The sequence below is a fragment of the Lytechinus variegatus genome, chromosome 2 (genome assembly GCF_018143015.1).
Source record: "Lytechinus variegatus isolate NC3 chromosome 2, Lvar_3.0, whole genome shotgun sequence".
NCBI classification, from domain to species: Eukaryota; Metazoa; Echinodermata; class Echinoidea; order Temnopleuroida; family Toxopneustidae; genus Lytechinus; species Lytechinus variegatus.
Window position 1 is genome coordinate 7,103,132 of NC_054741.1, and position 23,270 is coordinate 7,126,401.

At 36.0% G+C, this 23,270-nt stretch overlaps 1 pseudogene; it reads right to left on the reverse strand.

Moving 5' to 3' along the window:
• Positions 1-2,552: 2,552 nt before the first annotated feature.
• On the reverse strand, positions 2,553-22,420 carry LOC121407188 (annotated as a pseudogene).
• Positions 22,421-23,270: the final 850 nt, after the last annotated feature.

The following is a 23,270-nucleotide window of genomic DNA, read 5'->3' on the forward strand; positions in this document are numbered from 1 at the left end:
GCCCGACCGGGCACAAGCCATAAAGAGGCGCTTGACATTGATTAGGAGGAAAGGGGAGTTCCATACCATAGACGCCAGCGATTATGGATGATGAAAATATCATTTTCAGCACCTTACAAATAAAAATCTATATAAAGTTGTCATTATAATACGGTCAAAGGGAGTTATCATTCTACCAAAAACGTCGGGATGAGGACAGGTGAAATAAGGAAAATCGGAGGGGGTGCAAAGGTATACGGTGTGCCAAAGATATTGTCCTGTAATTGGTCAACATGCAGACTGTAGGATGACGTTCAGGTTCACGCCAAAGACGAACGCTTCTTTGCTCGCTGTAGAATCTAAGTAGCCTAAACAATAGACATTTCAAAAATTGAAGCATCTAACTACCATCATGACCACCCTTATACCCAGTGCCCGCTGTCACGATTCACACCAAGATTGAAAAGGTTGGTCGTGGATTTATCGTACTGATGGTATCAGAACGTATAAGATCGTATCAGATCAGTCGAGGCTATTGTATCGATCTTGTAAACTTTTGAATGGTTCGAACATTTTCGCGATCAGTTACGAAACGCCATTTGTGGTGTTCTCAACTGGTCGCATGACAATTTTTTTTTCAATTCAATTCAAATAAACATTTATTTTCCTCCATTTTACAAAGTTACTTCATTATTGTTCACAAGAATACACTTCAAGTCAATTTCTATAAAGAATATAAATATAAACAACGTATGTGTAAAGAGGAAGGCGTATGTCCCTAGAAGCACATGCTTATGGCGGGATACGCTTGTGGACAAATATATACAATACACAAAATACAAAACAAAGATAAGAAGGGCTAGGAAAGGAGAAGAGAAGTAGAAAAGAAAACGGGAAGAAAAAAGAAAGAAGTATTACCTAAAAAAAACATATCCGTTTTTTTTTCATGAAACAGTACCCGAAAATTACATCTAAGCTTTCGAGCAAATTTTGGAGTTACGAGTCGTTGTTCGTGCCTATAAAACTCAGCCACATTGCCAGGCAAAATGATGATATTGTATAGATTAATATTAATTTTACAGACATTTTCAGATGCCGCTGCGGCGTGATTGTACGGTTGGTGCTTTGCCCGCCTCCGTGACTGGCCTTTGATTCAATCAATTAAGAACATCTAATTCAGATTAATGACAGCACCACATGGTTCACGAGCTAACGATTCCGGAGATGAAACGTCAAGATTATAGTAGGGGACTTGTGAAGGCAGGGGCGGCACCACAGGAAGTGGGGGTCAGGGGGCGACAACCCCTAATATTTTTCAAGTAAGGAAAAACAGGGGGTCAAAAGAACAGGGAGAATTAAAAAAAAGATAAGTCTGATTGCGCAACTCTATAATTTATCCAGTTCAGTTGATGTGCGCCTTATTTAGTTTGTCATGAAACTTTGTATACTGGCGCTGCCGCAGAGGGGAGGTGTGTGGTGTGTTGGGAGGGGAGGGTATTCAACTCCACTATTCGGTGTCTGTCTAGTACATAACCATTATTTATTGCATACTATGATGGTTAAATGAAAAAAAAAATTATCAAATGCATGTAAGTTTGCAGTTTACATTCGGGGCGGGGGTATCTATTCTGAAATTTAAAATATTATGATAGTTTAGATTATGGACATTATAAGGTAGTCAGGAGAGTAATTTATTGTTTCTTTATTATAAGAATATCAAAGTAGGGCTCTATTGTCTGAATATTTACCGGTTCTTTGATTCTTCTTATTCCAAGAACAAAAAAAAAGAATATGTTTATTGAGTGTACACAGTATGGATGTAGAGCCATCCACATTTTTCTCACGAATCTACTCCTACCACTTGAGTTTGATAGTCGAATGATTTAGGTTTGTCAGAGGGGAGTTATGCGACTTGCTCAAGTGTTCCATCGAGCTTAGGGAGAGAGATGATAGAAAGAATAATAGAAGTGATTTGTAGGAGTGAGTCTGAACATCTTGACCCCGGACAGAGAATAACAAGTTCAATGACTACCCACCATGATCATGATGATCATCAACTATTTTAAGTTCCGGTGTAGAAATGATTGCTTGAAAGTAAACATTTCCCTGGAGTCGAAGAATACCCAACCTTGGTTTCGATTCCAAAAGAATTTATAACTAAAAATAAAAATAAAGTATTCCATTATCTGCTGCTTATTATTTCAGTTATAATATTCTGTTTATCGTCATGATTTAGGCCTGTCCGTCAAACCTGATATAGGCCTAAGTGGTAATGCCAGATTTTCCAGAAGAGCGAATATTGCTAAACATGCTAAAGGGGAACAGGAAAAAGAAGGACGAGGTAGAGAGGAGGAATAACATGAAAAGAAGGGGATGAAGATTTAATAAAAATGTACAAGCAGGAGGAGAAAGGGGAGAATGAGAAGGAGGAGGGGAAGAAGGCGAAGCGGTGTACGCGCTCATACGACACTAACTTTGATCGAACAAGAGATGGCAGTGTTTAAGTTTTAGTGACTACTGGATTAGGTGTAATATACGATAAGAGCAGACTCGACAATCGTTTGATATGATAACAATGTTGTTTTATTTGGTAAACTTTGGTACAAAAACAAATTCTGAGCAATATGAGTTTTTATCAATAACAATGTGGATGATGTGCAAATGCGGCACATATAGGCACAAAACATTTTTTTTATCCCCGGTTAACACAATATAAAACGATTGCGTAATAGTTTCTCCATTAATAAATATCAAATTTTAAATTTGAGAATATTATACAGATTGAATTTACATTACAAATGTATTGCACAGTATCCTCAATGTGTTGATAGCTTCCCCGATGCCGGTGCTCACAGCTTTTTTGAGGAATTCCTTCCTACCTGGTAATGGTAACCATTTACTGTTTCTTTTTATGATAACTCCCGCAGGAACTCGGCAGAACAGGTTTTTGCTGGTAAACGCCAAGCTGGTATACAACCAATTCCCTATAGGAAATATTTTACGTATAGGTTAATCAGTCATAGTGGCTGACCGAATGGACAACATATATCACTCTCGAGCCTTTTTATCAATTGGAGACGATGGCAGAGAGGGGATTCGAACTCACAACCCTGCGATTATGATTTCATTGCTCTGACCACTGGACCACACGACCCGTGTTACCTGTGTTGAGTGTAACACATTGCGGATCAATTTCTTGTTGAAGGAAATTACACCATGGCTGAGATTCAAACCCATGACCCTCCTTTTCAAAGTCCCGAGACTAATCCGCTGGGCCACCTATATTATAAATGTAATTTGAAAATAGCATTCAAATATTATTGGCCCTAACGGTTAGATATATACATGTACCGAACTCTATAATAACCCAATAATCGTGACTTAATGTCATAATAGTTGGTGGGGGATTAAAGCAATCAAGGTTATACCTTAATATTTTAAATCATAGTAGCGTCAGAGAAAATGTGTGGATTTAAACATTTCACGTAGAAAGTAAGGCAATATTGCTGAATGTAGATGAAAGACAATGGTTTTGATAATTATCGTCTCTTATGGATTTTGCTTAGGTTTGATAATTATCCCTGTTGATATGATTTATATATATCTCTAAGCACCATTCATCATAAACTTGAAATAATGTTATATTGCCGAAAAAAATTGTGTAGTGACAATTCTATGAGCATTAACTATATTGACGACGTTTCTATTATGCATTAAAAAAAATATGTTTTGGGCTGCATGATTTGACTTTAAAAAGTATCAGAGCTGCATAAAACGTCAATATCTGCCGAATTACCCAGAAGTATGATAAGCTAATACTTACATGTCGTACCGTACTACTTTTCTGCATTTTATGCAAGATGATACTCGTCTGAGTTCCAATATTGCTCTTATCTCCGATTCATGCCCCTAACTTGAAATATCTCTGCTATGCCATTCTGAGCCATCTAATATATTATAAATATACATCTTTTCTTTTTATTCTGGGAACAGCCAGATGATTGCATCGAATTAACAAAAAAATAATTCGTAATGAAGTTGGACGAGCAATAAAAAAGGCACAGCAAATCATATAAAAAATGGATGGAATGTTCAATCTCAAATTGGCCAAAACTAACAACTGTTCTTGGCCTTGTAAGATGCATAGTTAAGGTTGTAACTGTTGCTATGTCGGGAGAAGCAAAGGGCAGCGTTACGGTCACAGTGACAAAGAGCCGCTGCACATCGGGGTTGCCTGCCAGCCAGCATGCTATCAAAGAACGAGTATTGATGGTGGTTGGCTGGGGAAACAAATAAAATGAAATGTAGGTTTAGAGTCAATGTAAATTTTAGTGATTAATGAGCACGTATTACTCTCAATGTCATTAATACGGAAATGTTATAATCACGGTATGATGTTATCGTCTTTTTTAGGAGAAACTTAAAAATGGGATGAATTTAGACCCCATCATTTCAGTTTTACACTCTAAAACAAATGAGTCAAAAATGACTAGTTAATAGGGTCAGCTAAGTGCAACTGTTATTCTAGTAATATTTGACTATTTTCTAGTCATATTTTAGTAGAACAGAGTTATTTCTGACTAGAATATAAGTCAGAAATGTGAATATCAGTGATTGCCATATCAGTTGCTCCCAGCTGACTACTGGTCTAGTCAATTTTACTGAGTTGTTTTAAGAGTGTAATATACCTGTAGTAAGACCTCGATCAGTACACCCTCACTAGTTTCAAGATGCCCAAGAATTTTTCAAGTCATTTAAGTAAATTTTACCAATAAAATTCCATAATTTAGTCATAACTGACCACCTATTTTTAATCGAAATTGACCCATTCCCAGTGACCAGGTATCTCTATGTAGAAAACTGTCATAAAGTTTAATTTCTTGGACAAACCACAGAAACATGTGCTTTCAAGACAGCACGCGTTTAGCAGTTTGTGGGATTTATAAGTAAATTTACACTCGTGACCAGTGACGGGACCGACTCTACTGAAAAAGAACATAAGAAACTTGACTAGAATTTTCACTTTGAACTCGCGACGGCATAACCAAATCACCTGATGTTTTCCGCATCATGGCAAAGACAAACGAAGCTACTGAGTACAAAGTTTATTTTTACCACTTTATTATCACTTATTACCAGTTATTCTTTTTTTTTAAATAAAAACCTTCCATCAATCAAGGCTCAGAATGTACTATTATGTCAACTTACCACACCATATCTTAGCGTTGGGTGTGTCGCATTGGTTCATATTAGATTTATACCATGTGATATAGACGGATTTATCTCCTTTACAGATACCCTGTTTCTTCAGTTTGCTGTAACATCGATCATGCTGCTGGCAACACCTGTATGAAATTTAAACAAAAACAGTGATTTTATTATAAAACAAATAATCCCTTATCCCCTCTCCATCTACATGTCACATAACTATGCTTATTAATCAATGTATTTTCAACATCATATCCTTTCCAATATATTATGTGCAATTTGAAAGAAATTAATAAAGTACCTAATGAATTTACAAAAAAAATACCTAATGAATATTTCCACAAGGAAACCTTCAGAAGTAATGTGAATGACATGATTTCATTTATGATATCAATAATGTTATTATTATCATCATCAGCAGCAGCATCGGCATCTTAAAGCTAGTCATCACCACCACTATCATCATCATCATCATCACCATCATTACATCACAATCATCATCATCATCCTCATTATTATTTCATCATCATCATCATTACCATCATTACATCAAAATCATCATCATTATCATCATCATCGCCACCACCACCACCACCACCACAATCATCACCATCATCATCAACATCACTATCATCATCATCATCATCATCATCATCGTCATCCCCATCATCATCAACATCACCATCATCATCATCATCATCATCGTCATCCCCATCATCATCACCATCAACATCACCATCATCATCATCATCATCACCATCATCATCACCACCACCACCACCACCAACACCATCATCAACATCATCGTCATCATCATCAACATCACCATCAGCACCATCATCATCATCACCATCATCATCACCACCACCACCATCCCCATCATCATCAACATCACCATCATCATCACCACCACCATCATCATCACCACCACCATCATCACCACCACCATCACCACCACCATCATCATCATCACCATCATCACCACCATCATCATCATCATCATCACCATCACCACCACCACCATCATCATCATCACCATCATCATCACCACCACCATCATCATCATCATCATCGTCATCATCATAAACACACATCTTCAAACATACATCAACACATATACACATGCGAACTGCATACGTTATTAATCTGATAACTGGGAGTTTTCACAACCACTACGCAGATTCTTTCTGAAACGCAGAGAATCTATTGATCAAAACACTTCATGACAAAGCAGTCTTTGTGGAAAATCGCTTAATCTAAACAGCAGTGTCGTCCTAGACTCTGGACAAACCACATACATGTATTTGCAATTTTTCGTCCGCTCCGAATCTTAGGACGATCTGCTCTCCCGGTTCCCCAATCTTCTACAAAGACGTCTGAGCTATCCATAGGTCTGCATGCTTGAAAACTAGACTAGACCTTTAAATGACATGGTTCTCATATTTGGCAATACTCTCATTCTTTTCATAAATTTGTGAAATTGACATAGTGCCAGTTTTTTCCGAGCCAAATTAAAAATTTCCGAACGCGATGACTTTGGTAACCTGAAATCAGTTTGGCATATCAACAATTACTCCGCCCCAGTGATTATAGGTCGTAATCAAATAACATCCCATTTCAGACTGGAGGTGATGAGTGATGCAACTGATAAAAGGAGGATATTTAGAAAATAAAAATGATGATAAATTTTTGGGCAGGCATTTGTAAAGAGGGCGCTATGACCAAATTAAAAACATAACTTATGGAATTTGTTGTAACTATCTTCTTTTTTTTTGTAAAATGGCAAAAGAAAGTACTCAGAAATAGAGCGATATACAGTCCAAACTGTATGAACAACTTCGCGGATCATTAATTGACAATATTAATCTGCGACGATTTTTCAAATTTCCAAAATTGATGCACAATGTACACGTCATTGTACCTTATACAATTTATTTCACTTGGTTACGATAATCCAATTTCACAAGACCCTGATTTTGTGATGTTTACTGGTATTCGGTGTCCTTGTAAAAATAAATCTATTTTAACTTGAAAGTTTATTTTGCATGATGATTATGGTCGCGCTGGATGGCCAAGACTGATAAAAGAACTAAAATCCACCTTAAAACAAAATGATTTTTGTATCTTAAAAATATTTTTTTTCTTTTTTATCATTCTTTATTTGTAGCTAGCTTAGTGCAAGTAGAATCCCTCAATCAATATTATTGCCTCACGAAGAAATAAAGTAGGCTTAATCAATCGAGTATTTAACAATCTTTTATATAAATGATATTCAAAACAACAATTTGAAAAAAATAATAATAATAATAATAATAATGCTCAATTCTTGTATAGCGCATCACACATAGCATAGCATGTCCCTATGCGCTTAGAGAAGAAATAGTGAAAGGTATATAAGAATAAAGTAATCGAGATATTTAGATTGGACCATTAGTTCAAAGTTAGTTTTTTATGCATTGAAAAGATATGTCTTGAGGGATCTCCTGAATGTACATAAATCACTTTGATATCTCATTGAATTCGGTAAAGCATTCCAGAGGACAGCAGAGGCATAAGTAAAAGCACGCTCACCATATGACTTTGTAAAGACAGAGGGAACAACAAATAATGCTTTTGAGCTTGATCTAAGATTTCGGGATGGCTGGTAATATGAAACTAAATCGAGTAAATAGGACGGGGCAATTTTATAAAAACAGTTGTGTGCAAAAACTAGAAGTTTGAATACAATCCGGGAACGGACAGGGAGCCAATGTAATTCTCTGAGAACTGGAGTAATTGCTTCATACTTGCGTGTTCGTGTTACTAATCTCGCAGCTGAATTTTGAATGGTTTGCAGTTTTTTAATTTGTTTAATAGGTAATCCTGAAAGGAGACTATTGCAGAAATCAATGTGACATAAAACAAAAGCATGTACCAATTTTTCAGTGGTGGGTTTATCCAAGAATTCACGAAGTTTACCAATTTTGTATAAGGCATATGATGCAGAGCGACATTTTTGCGATATAAATTCATCGAATGTCAATTTATCATCAAATATAACTCCTAGATTTCTACAAAAAAAGCATAGGGAGGGTTTACACAAAACAGAAATTAATATCATTAATTGTATCAAACACTTCCTGTTGTCATTCGACAGCAAATACCAAAAGCAGGCCATAGGATTTAGTTTAATAATAAAAACGGAAATACGGTAATAAATTATGTTGAATAATTCCACCAAGTGCTCCATTGTTGCTTTCACCGGAAAAAATCCCTTGTGACCACGCCTCTTCAAAGAAAATCGCCATCTCCCTAAGCCCACAGCAACACTATGCATGTAAAAAGTTTGATTTTACATATGTGATTAAATTCCTAACTTGACATTTTATATTTACACCATCTCCGTTACCAATTTTTTTAGTCCAAAATCTCTTATTAATTTTAATCCTCCATTTTGTTTTTTTATGAATTTTTAAGCAGTTTGTATGAGTTTGATCTTTTCTTCTTCTTATTTGTCCGTGTTAAAATGTGTTGGTCTTCTTGCTATTTGTAGTTACAATGTTTGAATGTAATGTATGTCGATGTATTTTAACACGGCCTCAATGGAAACCAGTGTACTTACTTTGCAATCTTTCCCCTATATTCTTAGATAAAATCCGCTTAAAAACACAAAATGAAATGGGCGTGGTCAACGAATAAAGGTCGTCGCTCACAAGGCATGACTACTGTCCGACGCGAACACACGGTGGTGTTTTTATAATTATTTTCTCAATCTTATAAACCGAAATAATGTTATTTGAGTTTTAGAATAACTGTGAGAATACTGATATAGAAAATTTCATTAATTCAATCCATTACTCAGATAGGCTAAAACATTGCAGATCGCACGAATGATATTAGCTATACGATTGTAAATCTATATCGCTCTCGGGGAAATTACAATAGCGATATATGATATATTATGTATAATTATTTCAGAACACTGTCACGTCTTATATCAATTTGGGTGCGGAGAAAAAAGTATAAATGAATAAATAAATAAATAAATAAATAGATAAATAAATAAATAAATAAATAGATAAATGAATAAATAATAAAAAATAAATAAATGAATGAATGAATAAATAAATGAATAAAAGAATAAATGAATAAATAATAAATGAATAAATAAATAAATGAATAAACAAATGAAAAAAATTCAAATTATTAAACTCACCTATCGGTGGCATCAAGGGGCTTGCCGCTCCCTCCCAGTCCGCAGTAACATCCGTAACCATTGTAAGCAAGCGAACCCCTTCTCAGTAAACATTCCACCATACCTCCAAACTGTACGACCATCTCACTGGGGGCCATGGCTGCTCCGTTAGGGGCGGCTGCCACTCCCATCTCATTTTCTTGAACCCTCATTACTTGTTCCTGATCTGAAAATGAAAATGATATTTTTTTCCGGAAGATTGAGTAATCGCATTTTGTAATCAAACTTCTTTATAGATTCAATTATTTTTCTGTACCTGTTAAATAAATTATATATCTTTTGGTCGCGAACACCAGCAGAACAACAAGAATGTGTGAGGTAGAATTAAACTATCTTAAGAGAAATAGACAAATTATTGTTGATGAATAGATCTTCAGTTTCAGTGCATTGGTAGTTCCCTTTGATGAATGATAGAGGTATAGGGTAAAGAAAGAGTTTGGTGAGGGGAAAACAATATCAGTTTTTACAAAATCTTGATAATGTTGGTTAGGAAATGAAGGAATATAAACATTAGTTTAAGATTGGCAACACAGAGTAACAAAAAAGAGGATGCTCCTGGTAGCTGGTCGTTTTGATAGACCCTTGAAAGACGAAAACAATCTACATAATTCATGGACCACTAGGCAGTTTACGTCATAGGTAAACTACAAAGTAATTTAGATTGTCGTGATATATTGTTGACTGACCGAAGCCCTGTTATGCCTGCGCGAGATAGTTGTACCATTTTAAAAAAAAGAGAGAAAAATAACCCACACAATAACAGTTTCAAACAAAGATAAAACTATATACAAGGAAACATTAATTACTGTCAGTATAAAGAAAATATATATAATCATTGTAATCGAAATACGCTCTAGCGACCTTTTCAGTTCCCCGTGGTCAGTGTTCACCCGTTGCCATGGTGACGAGGAAGTTTGCGAAGGACTTGCTCCTCGGGAGCTTCCCCTTTTAGTCACAATTCAATGAGGGAAACTTGGTCAACTGAAGGAGAACTTCATCTCATATTTTTAAGTGTAAATTTGTACTTTTAAAATTGGAGGTTAGCCAGAAGACACTTTTTATTCCCTTACTCGTTTTCGATGAAAGAAATTATTTCCGAAATATATTTTTAAATTTACCGCTCACGCAATTCATGCACAGCTTGGTCCCGGTGTTTATTTAGGTCTATTATGTTTAGTAGGGAAGAAAGCGAAACAAATCAACTGTTCTAAATCAAATCATATAATAGTCAGATATAAGGTAGATGTCGTTTCATGCTACATTTTTTCAGAAGACGACAATAAAAACCAAGCCTGTTGGACTCAAGAAGTATCGGTACATGGGGCTATTATAGACATTGTAATCATTATGTCGGGAGTAGGGGGTCCAAATACATGCAGGCTTACATTATTCTTTTTCTGTTCCTTACTTCCATATCTTGAGCACAATGCGTATTTATTTTGTTCGCACTAATCACCGACACTCAGCCCCAGGTCTACTGTGTCATGTAATCACAATTTCCTTTTGTCGTCATACATCCGACTTAAATTTATATTTGGCATCGGCATTCTTACAGTAATGTCGAACATGATTTATTCAGTTTGTTTTGAAATAGTATTTCTAGTATTTTCTATCTAAATTGTTTTGAGTTAATAAAGCATTTATCACTGATCTAAGCGTTATAATTAATGTAAGCATCACTCGTCTACCCCTGCCACAATATCCTCAAACGTCCGTCTCATCTCTTTCAGAAATTCTTAATTGGTTCTCTTCTTTTTTGGGGGGGTGGACATGCAATTGACTATTCCTATTACCATTGAAAAAAATCAACAAGAACAAAACGAAACCTTTTTTAACAAACAAGCTATATTATATGTGAATGCATCACAACTTTCACACGTACTTTTTTCTAGATGAGTGTAGAATAACTTTTTAAAAAATTTATCGGGATTTAAGATCTATATTTTCCCCTGTCATCACTTTCGTTTTCTATCCATTAAAGACGCAAAACCGTTTCTGTCCAATGACGTTAAAGGGCCCGCATCACCGTAAGGGGTTCGTTACGTCAGGTGACTACGCCGAGCCCTACAAGAGACCGATGTGATGAGGGATTGGTGAGGTTACATACAGTGGCAAATTTAAGATAGCGGATCATGGAATGCGTTCATTAAACTGACTATGGCAAAAAATCAGCAAGAAAATGTACCCAAAACACACTCGATCGTCGCCTTCACAAACTTGAACCCGTCCGCAAGAGTTTTCTCATCTCAGCAACAATGAACATGGTGAAAATCTCATTTCGAGTTGAGAAACAAACGATTTTGAACGTGATTTGCAGGCCGGGGAAGAACTATTTATTAGTTGATTAGGGATTGGCTAAATGCAAGTGAATGGGGAACAATTGTGACCATGAATGATTAAAAATAATATTTTATGACCCCGTTGGTTCTTTCACGTTTTAAAGAAAGAAAAAAATCTATTAAATAGAACCAGCATGTCCCGGATCTGGTTTCAAGTTTTAACATCTTTGAGATAAGCAGATAATTTCTTCTTGTGAACAAGAAATCAAACACGATTTAGCTATTATATAGTGCCAGTTAAACTGCAGCTTGTTTTGATTTATGTGCATTATTATTATTTTTTTGGGGGGGAGGCTACAGCGGCTCCGTCTCATATGACTTAAGTCCTGGGGTCCGTAACACAAAGCTTAGAATTGATCGTAGAACATTTTTCTACGATTGATTCCATGGACTACAATGTACAATCAATCGTAAAATCGATTAGTGTACGATTTGATTGATTGCTAAGCTTTGTGTTACGGGACCCTGGTGGATGTTTCATAAAGCTGTTCGTAAGTTTTGAACCATTCATAACTGAATGAAATTTTCGTTTTACCTGTTTAGCCGAACAATGTGTGTCTCTGACCATGGTAGGTCCATGCTCTGGCGGACTGATATCTACGTCAGTCTACTGCAAGATTTTTTTATATTGAACAATTTGATTGAATTCAAATTAATGACTTACCCGTTGAAAATTATTTCTGCATTATTTCACTTGTTCACTATTTTGACACTATATTGAGCAATGGGCCTATACTATGAATATCAAGGATATATGAGACTGCACTTTGAGAGAACAGACTTTATTGGATGGGGAGGGGGGTATAATTACTTTCTGTAAGTGCTGCTCCTTGTCCAACTGAGAGGTAGGGATCATTCACGCCGCTAGCCTCTGGGTTTGGCTTCTTCATCATCACTACACACTGGAACGACGACTGCTGCAACTGAAATATTAAAATATAAAAAAAATCATTACATTATTTGTTTCCCATTTCGTCCCCTCACTCAAAAACAGAACAGAATAAAAAGACCGTTAATTTCACAACACTCGCTCGGACTAAGTACATAGGGGTTTATTTTAGATCATTATTATGAAACATCAAATGTATCCTCTTGTAATGTGTAGGCCTATAATAATATATATTTCAACTCCTTAATTGATCATTAAATTGCATTTTTTTTGCTCATGCGTTTCAAATTAGATTTTATTCATTTTTTTTCTTCAAAAATTGTACAGGCCTAGAGTTGAAAACATAAAGTAAGGGTTGACGTGTGCCTTGTGAATCATTACAGTAATCAAACATTTTACAGATTACAATCAATTTCGATGATTTTTTTTCACTTATAATTTATATAAAATATCCGTAGAAATTTGCATATCTATTGCAAATTGTTGTCGATAAAGCAACGAATTATGTTTTATACACTAATTTATACTCTAATGCTATAATCATTATAATGCAATGTGTGTGTGTGCGATGTAATTATTATGTGTTATGAATAGGGTGATGAATGATGAGAATTTGAAAATAGGAATTTCAAAATTTGAAATAAAATCGTAGATTGGCCATAACCGCTTTGATCCTCAGGTTGGTATAGGGTGTCATTAGAAGAGATTTGCTCAAAACTGAGTTCAGAGGGTTAGTCTATAGAGACAATTTAGAGTAAACTTTGCGTCTTTTTCTATTTTGTTTTCAAAAATAAAACACGTTCATTTTGCTCTGCAAGAGTAAGAACATGAAATCTAATGTAATCATGTTAGAATTCCATATATTTTTTTATCCACACTCTGCTTAAACCAGTTTTATCAAATGTCAAGCTGAAGTCAAAATTTAGACCCTAAATCTATAACCCTTCATTTTCCCCTTCTAATTCTAAGATTAGGGCTCCTTCATAAGCACAGACGTAGATCATATATTATCATTAAAGGAGAATGAAACCATTGGAACAAGATAGCTTGTGTGAAAACAGAAAAATCAAAGAAACAGATCAACAAAAGTTTGAGAAAATCGGACAAATAATGAGAAAGTTATGAGCATTTGAATATTGCGATCACTATTGCTATGGAGATAGCAAATTGGCAATGCGACAAAGATGTGTGATGTCACTGATGAACAACTCTCCCCATTACTTTAGTATATATTTCACTTGAATTACCTCTTTTATCACATCTATCCATAGATCATGTGTTCTTTCTACATGAGGGCATGTAATACATATTTTTTAAGAATACATAATGGATAAAGAGTTTGTATCATCGTAAAAAAAAGCAAAAAGAGACATTTTGAGGGTATTTTATAGTCCACCAAAGGGAAAGTTGTTCATCAGTGACATCACACATCCTTGTCGCATTGCCAATGGGAGGATCTCCATAGCATTAGTGATTGCAATATTCAAATGCTCATAACTTTCTCATTATTTGTCCGATTTTTCTCAAACTTTCTTTATTCTTATTCTTTGACTTTTCTGTCTCTACACAAGCCTATTTGTTCCAAAGGTTTCATTCCCCTTTAACATTTTTTTTCAAAAGTAGATAGACAAGAATAATGTGATTATACCTACGAATGAAATTCAAAATTAGCTTGAATTAATAAAAGGAAACAATGCATGTGATTCAGAATTCACGGTGGCTATAAACGCACCGTGGTTTGTGAGTGTGTGTGGTGGGGTGGATGAGGGTGTGTGTATGTGTGTGTGTCGGAAATAAAGTGTGAGGGTGTGGGGTATGGGTGTGTGTGTGTGTGTGAGCTATATGTAGGGTATTATTTAGAGTTCTAGGACAATTACCCCCTGGACAATCACCCCCCGGACAACTACCCCCCCCCGGACAATTACCCCCCGAGGACAATTACCCCCCGGACAACTACCCCCCGGAACAACTACCCCCCGAGGACAACTACCCCCCGGACAATTACCCCCCGGGCAACTACCCCCTGAACAATTACCCCCCGGATAATTACCACCCGAGGACAACTACCCCCCGAGGACAATTACCCTCGATGACAATAATCCATCCCCCTCTTCCTCTCCAGCATCGATGTTAGAATCAAGTGGGACCTATTGTAAGTCTTGGCCAGTGGCACAGGTTTTCGAAATATTTTGTACTTCGTCTTATCTTAATAACGTTCTCTTTCCTTTTCTCCTTTTCTCTCTCTTTCTCTCTATTTACTCTCTCACTTTGTTTCTTTTTCCTTTTTTACTTCAGTGCTTGCGCCTCCAAACCTCCCATTCGGTTGCGCACATATGCATTAGATAATAAAGCATCCCTCATAATACCTTTTATTTTTAAGTTTTCATGAAACAATCGAACATTCATGAAAGGATACGGTTACACATAATCATCACAAATGCTAAACATCTCTGATTCAAACTGATCTTTTTTTTTTATTGATGTTGGGTTTACTTTCATGAAAAAAAATCAGGAAAATAGATAAAATATTAAAAAGACACCTTCATAGGTAGAAATAATGAAAGTCGATATTGCAACCATGAACACTAACAATGACAAGTATAAAACTGCTATTTAAAACAATTAAAAAAACAAGAAGCTAAGAATTATGAAACAATTGGTGCACATTCCAGATTAAAACGTGACTTTATTAACGTAATATAATCAGTTTAACAAATTTAAAGTAAAGATAATAGACGCAAAGGATCACCATGTAACTTTACCATTAAGGGTGAAAGTAATTAGAAGGAAACTAAGTACTAAATTGCAAACGTTATGACATAATCAAATACAGTGTTGTACATACAAATGAACAATCATGACAGTGTTAAGCATATACAATTTGTTTATAGTATCGAACACTTATTTACAAAAAATACAGCTCTTATCAATTTGAAGAATAAAGGATTATCTTAATTTCCCCGAACAACTACTCTCATGAATGGGTTAACAAAGAAACTATATTTAAAAAAAAATACAAACACCAAACATACAACAAGCTAGAAAGATTCAACTGCGTCCATTGCATCTGTGACGTTTGACCAACGTCGTCCAGATTTTGAATTGTCTAAACAATGGTTCAATGCATATAATAGGCAATATAATATGATACGAGGTCAGCATAAATAGGTTTTCGTATGATATCTGCAATTATTGATCTTTGAACTAATGTACTTCGATCTCTCATTTATTTAAGGTGACGCATACCATCCTTAACATTTAAGTTTACGTTACAAATTATTCTTGACGCTTGAAATTTACCCTATAAGAGTAGACGATTGTGAGGAAGTTCAAGAAATATGATAAAGAAATCAGAATCTCGAATTACATGTATAAGCTACTTGACCTGGGCATTTTGGCGTTAGACTTGTGTACGTAAAATACATTCAGACATTCTTCTTTTTGCGAATATAGGCCTATATAATTTCGCAAAATATCACTTTAAAATTTTGTTCTAAACTTGATATATAACAAATAAGCAGAACTTCAAGAAAATTTCAAGGAAATTTCACAATCGGACACTGCGTCCCTGAAGGCTGACCATGTACTTTATATATTTCATCAGCTTGTCTTTCTATTTGAATAGGATCTGTTGTATATTACTTCAACCTAGCAAGGTGTCTATCTATATGAATGTAAAAGAATATGTATCTGTTTTTAGATATTTATGTTAAAATGTAAATTAGAAATAAAACTCATAAAAAAAACATTGTGAATAGAAAATACTTCGACACTACATCGAATTAATTAAGTGAAGGACAAATTGAGTATCACTATTAAGAAAGTTTTAAATTATTTTGATCGTTCATGGAAAAATGTATTTAGAGATAGATAAGTGTTCCGCCATGGTATAGTAAAATGAGAATGAAAGCTTTAGAACAAGATAGCTTGTGTTAAAACAGAAAAAATCAAAGAAACAGATTAACGAAAGTTTGATAAAAATCGGACAAATAATGAGAAAGTTATGAGCATTTGAATATTGCGATCACTAATGCTATAGAGATTCTCAAATTGGCAATGCGACAAAGATGCGTGAAGTCACTTGTAAACAACTGTCCCCATTGCTTTCGTTTTTGTTCACTTAAAATGCCGCTTTTATCACATCTATCAGTAGATCATGTGTTCTTTCTATAGGAGGACATGTAATACAGATTTTTATAAAATGCATCATGGATAATAAGTTTGTATCACCACAAGAGAAAGCAAAAAGAGACATTTTGAGGGTATTTGATAGTCCATCAAAGGGAAAGCTGTTCACATGTGGCATCACACATCCTTGTCGCATTGCCAGTGGGATGATCTATATAGCATTAGTGATTGCAATATTCAAATGCTCAGAACTTACTCATTATTTGTCCATTTTTTCTCAAATTTTCTTTGTTCTTATTCTATGATTTTTCTGTTTCGACACAAGCCTACTTATTAAGATTTGCAGATGAAGCCGACTTTTTACGGCTTCTGTCAGCGGTGATCGTTTGATTCGAAGATACTCGAGAATAAAATAATTGTCCTCGGGGGATAGTTGTCCTCGGGGGGTAATTGTCCGGGGGGTAATTGTCCTCCGGGGGGTAATTGTCAGGGGGTAATTGTCCAGGGGTAGTTGTCCGGGGGTAATTGTCCGGGGTAGTTGTCCGGGGGGTTGTTGTCCAGGGGGTAATTGTCCGGGGTAGTTGTCCGGGGGGTAATTGTCCGGGGGGTAGTTGTCCTCGGGGGTAGTTGTCCTCGAGGGGGTAATTGTCCGGGGGGTAGTTGTCCGGGGGGTAATTGTCCGGGGGGTAATTGTCCAGGGGGTAGTTGTCCTGATACGATTATTTAGATTGGAATTCTTCCCTCCAAGGATATGTTTATATTCTTTCCACTTAGAAGTCGGATTGTATTATTGTTTTCACCCGATCGCATCTCTTTCAATGACTTTACAAAATGGAATATTATTCCCTCCACATTGCATCAACATTGAGGGATTGGTTATGGAAGGTCAAGATTAATCCCTCAATGATATATTTCATTGGTAAAAATTTAAACAATGGCCCATTTGGCAACTACCAGACAATTTTGGACGATAATCAAGTATTTATTTTTTAACATATTAACGACCAACTCATCGGTATAATTGTTATAAAGAATAGCCAAAGCCACCGATTTGGCGAAAGTTAGAATGTCACAGTGAACAACTTCTTTTTTTTTTCTTAAAAAAGTGACACAACTGTTCTCAAATCAGGAAGCGATCCAATGGTCTCTGATCAGGGAGCACTGAAAATGAGATTTAGAAATTATAATCAATAAGATTGAATGTCCACTCCATACTGATTAAGATTTGAATAATGTTCTTCATTTGATTAAAATGTCTTATTGAGTATTCATCAACTTTATGCTGATTATTTCAAATGTCTATTAAAGGGGGAGGGTGACTCTGTCATAATAATCACGAGCATAATATACCACAGCAGTGAAATAAAAATGAAAAGCAATACAATAATTTATATATATCTGAAGACTGACGTGTGAAATAAGAAATTTATGGAGTAATATTTTATTTCATAGTTTCATAAAATGGTGATATGAAAATGGGCTGATGTGCAAGCATTTCTTGAAATCCTCATAGAAGTTTTAAAGTCACTATTAGCAGTCCCGTGATTAGGCCTATATATTTTAAAGCTTAATGTCTCAAATTCAGATGAGTTAATGCTGTATACGTTTGTACGTATACGCAATTCGGGACATGCAGGGTGAATGTGACTCAATATGCCTTATAATAACATGCAGATGTTCATGAGCTATGGTTCATCATTCGTCTTGTCTAATTTTAGAGTTGACTGTTTTGCTCCTAACCTTACGAGTTGAATTCCTATATTGAGATAGTGTAGTCTGCAGGCAAGAATTAACGGCAACATGGTAATATCCGGACCGGTATAGGGAGGGTATCAAACGGGGGTGAATGAGGGGGTATCTAGATTACCTGTCATTTCTGCTATGAAACAAAACTGTTTAATTTTATTATGTGTAGTTTGGAGAAGGTGTGTGTAATCGACATATTTGATTTATTAGATTAAAAAAGGTAAATTAAAGATATGTCGCTTTACATGCATTGGTGTAAATCCTCGGGGGGGGGGGGTCAAATATATTGCTGTACACACGTGTGACCATCCCCCCCCCCAAAAAAAAAAACGCGTTTACCATGTTAAAAGGGGAGGATTTTTGTTCAGTTTTGGACGCAGGCTGAACGTATGGGTATCAAAAAACACAGATTTTCAAAAAAGGTACTTTTGAAAGATTAGTCAATGGTCAATCGCAGGGTCAAACGTAATTACGGTATTTTTTCCAAAGCTTTTTTTCTAAGACTAAGACTAGCCAAACGTGTTTAGGGTATGTTTTTTTTCACCCAAGCTTTTTCCCCGGGGTCATATTCTGGCGACAACTTAAATGTTTAGGGGCCAAAATGTGTAAATGAAGCCCGCTAAAAACTAGTTTAGGGTGTTATTTTGCACACAGAGAAAAACTCGTTTAGGGGGTGTTTTGGAAATAATTTGGCCACGCGTGTGTACAGCAATCCATTTGACTGGCCCCTCCGGATGTAAATCCAGGCAATGAACTTAATAAACAATTACATTTTGCCAGACTACTACTCTGATTCACTGCATAAAGTTACAGTGTGCATGAACATTACACTCTCGCTGTTCAATTCTTTCACTCTATTATTGTTTGATCTTTTAGATAGTTCGTTTAAAAGTTTAAAAAACTTGGTTAAAAATTTAAAAACCTTGTTAAAAAGTTACTTTATAAACAATAATATTGTAGAATATTAGAGTGACGGGCATAAGTACGCCAAGGCCGAATTGTAATATTTTTCCTAACTTTGTAACAAACTTTTACACCACCGTTCTTATTAACAGAGCAAAAATATGATTCATTTACATGTGTCGACATGAGGGGTCTGTTTCATAAAGAGTTAGAATAGTTTTAACTTTGCTATATATGTCAACTACCATGGTCACCTTGATTTTGATTGGCTGCCGTAATGGTAGTTGCCATAATGGCAAAGTTACAACAGTTGTAACTCTTTCTGAAACGGGCTATAAATGTCTACAAACTTCCAACGTACTTCTTAAACTTGACAAACAGGTTAGCACTGCCACTATATACCATCTCCGACTCCCCGGGTGCTACAAGGAAAGAGAACGCTGTCCCCTTGTTTTTGTTTTTGTTTTTATCAAGAGATGAATATTTGAAATAAATGGAGAAAAGAAGAAAGATCGATCAAACCAGACTGGAAAGAGATGGCGAAGGGCTCTTCTCAGGGCTCTGGGTGACGATTTTTAACACGGGGTGCTGGTTTAAATTTGACAAGCCCCCCCCCCCAAAAAAAAAAGATAATAATAATAATAAATAAATAAATGAATAAATAGATAATAAATAAATAAAAAATCACTGCAAAGTGAAGGCCATTTTGGTCACGAGAACTTTAACAAGCAAAGAAAGGATTTCGCTATAGAAAGTGAAGAAGATTGTGGTCCAGGAAGGAAAAGCAAATGAAAATGAAATAAAATAAACAAAGGATTTCGATAGAAAACGAAGTTGAGTTTGGTTTAATTAAGTTTTGCAATTTAGCATATTTCTAGGGGGTGCTGCCTATAATTTATAATACATGTAACACCCCCAGGTAAATCTTGGGGGTGTTGAACCCCGTTTCTCAGGGCCATGACTCTTCTACAAATTGAGTTGCCATATAAAACATGTTAACTCAAACTAAAACTATCAATTCCACTTTGAGTTGATTTAAATATATCGCAACCTGTGACACTGTCTTCTAAACACAAAGTACCTCAATAAAATCAATTCAATCCCACCTTTCTCCTGCTCCACCCGCACCCCTCCCGGCCTGGAGCCGCCCTCGGCGTTTCACTATCACATTAATCTAAAAATACTGAAACTATTGATGGAACACAAGTATTGATGTGTACTTTATTCACCTCATTATATCCCAAGTGCGGAAACCAGGATCATTGCTTATTAGTATGCGGTAAATATAGAATTGAAATGAACCTTAAAGAGTTTATTCATACAGGTCAAGACGGGAGCAGCACCGTAACGATAAGGTACAACTTAACGAAAGCGACTCCAAATCGACAGATTGTCATTTGATTGGGGTGGGGGCGTTTCATAAAATAACTTGTTTTCTCTGACAAGAAACGTTTTATCCGACAGTTACCCTGGCGACAGTCCTTCTCAGCCAATCAAAATCAAGAAAAATTGTCAGATCTGACAACTTTTCAGACAAAGATGTTAATGAAACGCTCCCCGGGCATGCCGTGAGTAGTTTTCGACGATGTGTGGTATACTGAATGCAACCTCAGCCATGTCAGCCAGACAATAATAACAAAAAGACTTTCGAGATATTTTAAAAAGGGTACTAGTCAATTTTAAATTAATTTTGGGAACGCTTTGCTATAACATGGCTCGTGCTCAAAGTAGCTGATATGCATTCAAACCCCCTCCTCATGCAGATCCCAACTCTCTCCCCATATTTATAAGGACCAAACACTTTCAACTTTTTTTTCAGGCGTATTACTAACAAAATCAAAGTATGAACACTGATGCATGAAGACTGAAATGTGAGATATTACTAAATCCGTGCGAATCTAGTGGGTTGTGACGTCGCCTTTACCTAAGTTCTCAAATTCTCACGTTTTAGAATATACATGTAACAGATAATTTTGTCTGATTTAATTTATTAATGATTTTCAAAGCGATTTTATATTTGTGTGGTGATGCTGGCTGGTGAAATAAGGATGTTATCACAAACTCATGCATAAAATGAAATAGAGGGTCCAAAAGCACAGTTGTATCAAAATATACAGAGAGAGGAGAAGGAGAAGGAAATGAGGGGCGGGGGGCATGCACTGTGGTTTTTATTGTAGGAAAGTCATTTTAAATTTTTATATGAGAAATGCATTTCCTCCTCCTTCTTCTCTCTGTCTGTCTTGTCACCTGCCTGAGTAAATTGACTCACATCTTGGCGGATGTCGTCACAAAATAACATGTTTCATAGGTCATTTCCTGATTATCTGCAGAAAAAAAAACCTAAAAAAGTATCTTCAACAGTTTGGTGAAATTTCTCAACCCCTCCTCCATCCATCTCTTTTTTTTCGACGTTCCTCCCACACATTAGTCTATATAGTGTCCCAACTCTGAAACAATAGAATTATTTACAATTAAGATATTTTTCATTTAAAAAAAGATCCTCGTTTTTTAAAGTTTGCCTGTAGATTCAATTCCTCGTCGGTGTCGCTAAGGGAAAGTAAACCTTACATGAATTGCTAGCTCAAGTGAAGTTTGCCGATTAAAAAATGTGTTAATTCACATTCTCATGATACATAAATCACACTTACCAACAAGTAGAGATGTAAATGCAATGCATATTACCCACTTCTTATCGACCGTCATCTTGGCAAAGTTGCTCTGGTCTGTGGTCATTCTCTTGTCAAAAAAATATTATTTCAGGATCGAATCAAAGAAGAGGAGTTCAGTACAGTCCAAGCTCGCCCTCTGAAAGTTTCCTGAGACAGTGAGAGACTCTCTCGATACTCGGCGATCAGATGCGTTCCTACAGATCCACAACAGAGATATGGACCAGTCTTTTAAAAAGTTCACCCTATTCAGCGGAACCGTTCACGGTACGAGATGATAATTATAGAATTTAATGGTTTAAAGGAATCCGTGGGTGACGACATGGATTCATTGAGAGTTGACGATGATGTTTTCATACTGTATCTTGTGCCTCCTGTTCGCTTAACTCATCGCATGCGGTGATGAAAGCCTCCTCCTGTTTTTTATCAAGAACCGTGTGCAAATGACGTCAGCGAAACGTCATAATTGCCTGAAGTTCCTGTCTCCGAGTCGAGTTAGGGTTTGAGATATACCTCGAGGCAAGAAACAATCGTTTTGACATTTTCAACACTTTAAGCAATTCATTAACAATTAAGAGAGATTATTCATAAAGTTATCGCAGAATTTTGTGATTCTTGCTAAAGGTTTGGCAGGATTTGCCCGCAGTGCAAGGATTGATAAGTTCTGATCATGTGACCATTTCGACAGCATATCGGGACTGTCGCGGATATCGGATATAAGAGTAGTCTGTCACTTCAAGTTCAATCGAGTTAATTAATCAAAGTTCACACATTTTAAAGACCATGACCACCTGATAACAATTTTTTTTTCAACTTATCGAAACTTTTTCAAAGTTTCATTAAGTTTCATTCCACAATATTTATTTCGAATTTGTGCACACACTGTTGAAAAACCCTGATTGGATATAATAAAAAAAAAACAAGATTTTGCAGAAGCCATTAACAGAATCATTTTATAAATTCATATAAAACAGGAATTTTTCCACAATTTAACAGAACTGGGGGATGTTTCACAAAGATTTAAGTATGACTTAAGAGTCGCACTTAAATACCGAGTTGCGTAAGGTATGAAAGGCTTGACCGCATTGGTCAGTTCGTCTCAAGAGGACGCGCACTAATGCGTATCTATCAATAAGATCGCGCGTTGCATATCTTGTACGCGTCGGCATTTAAGTGCG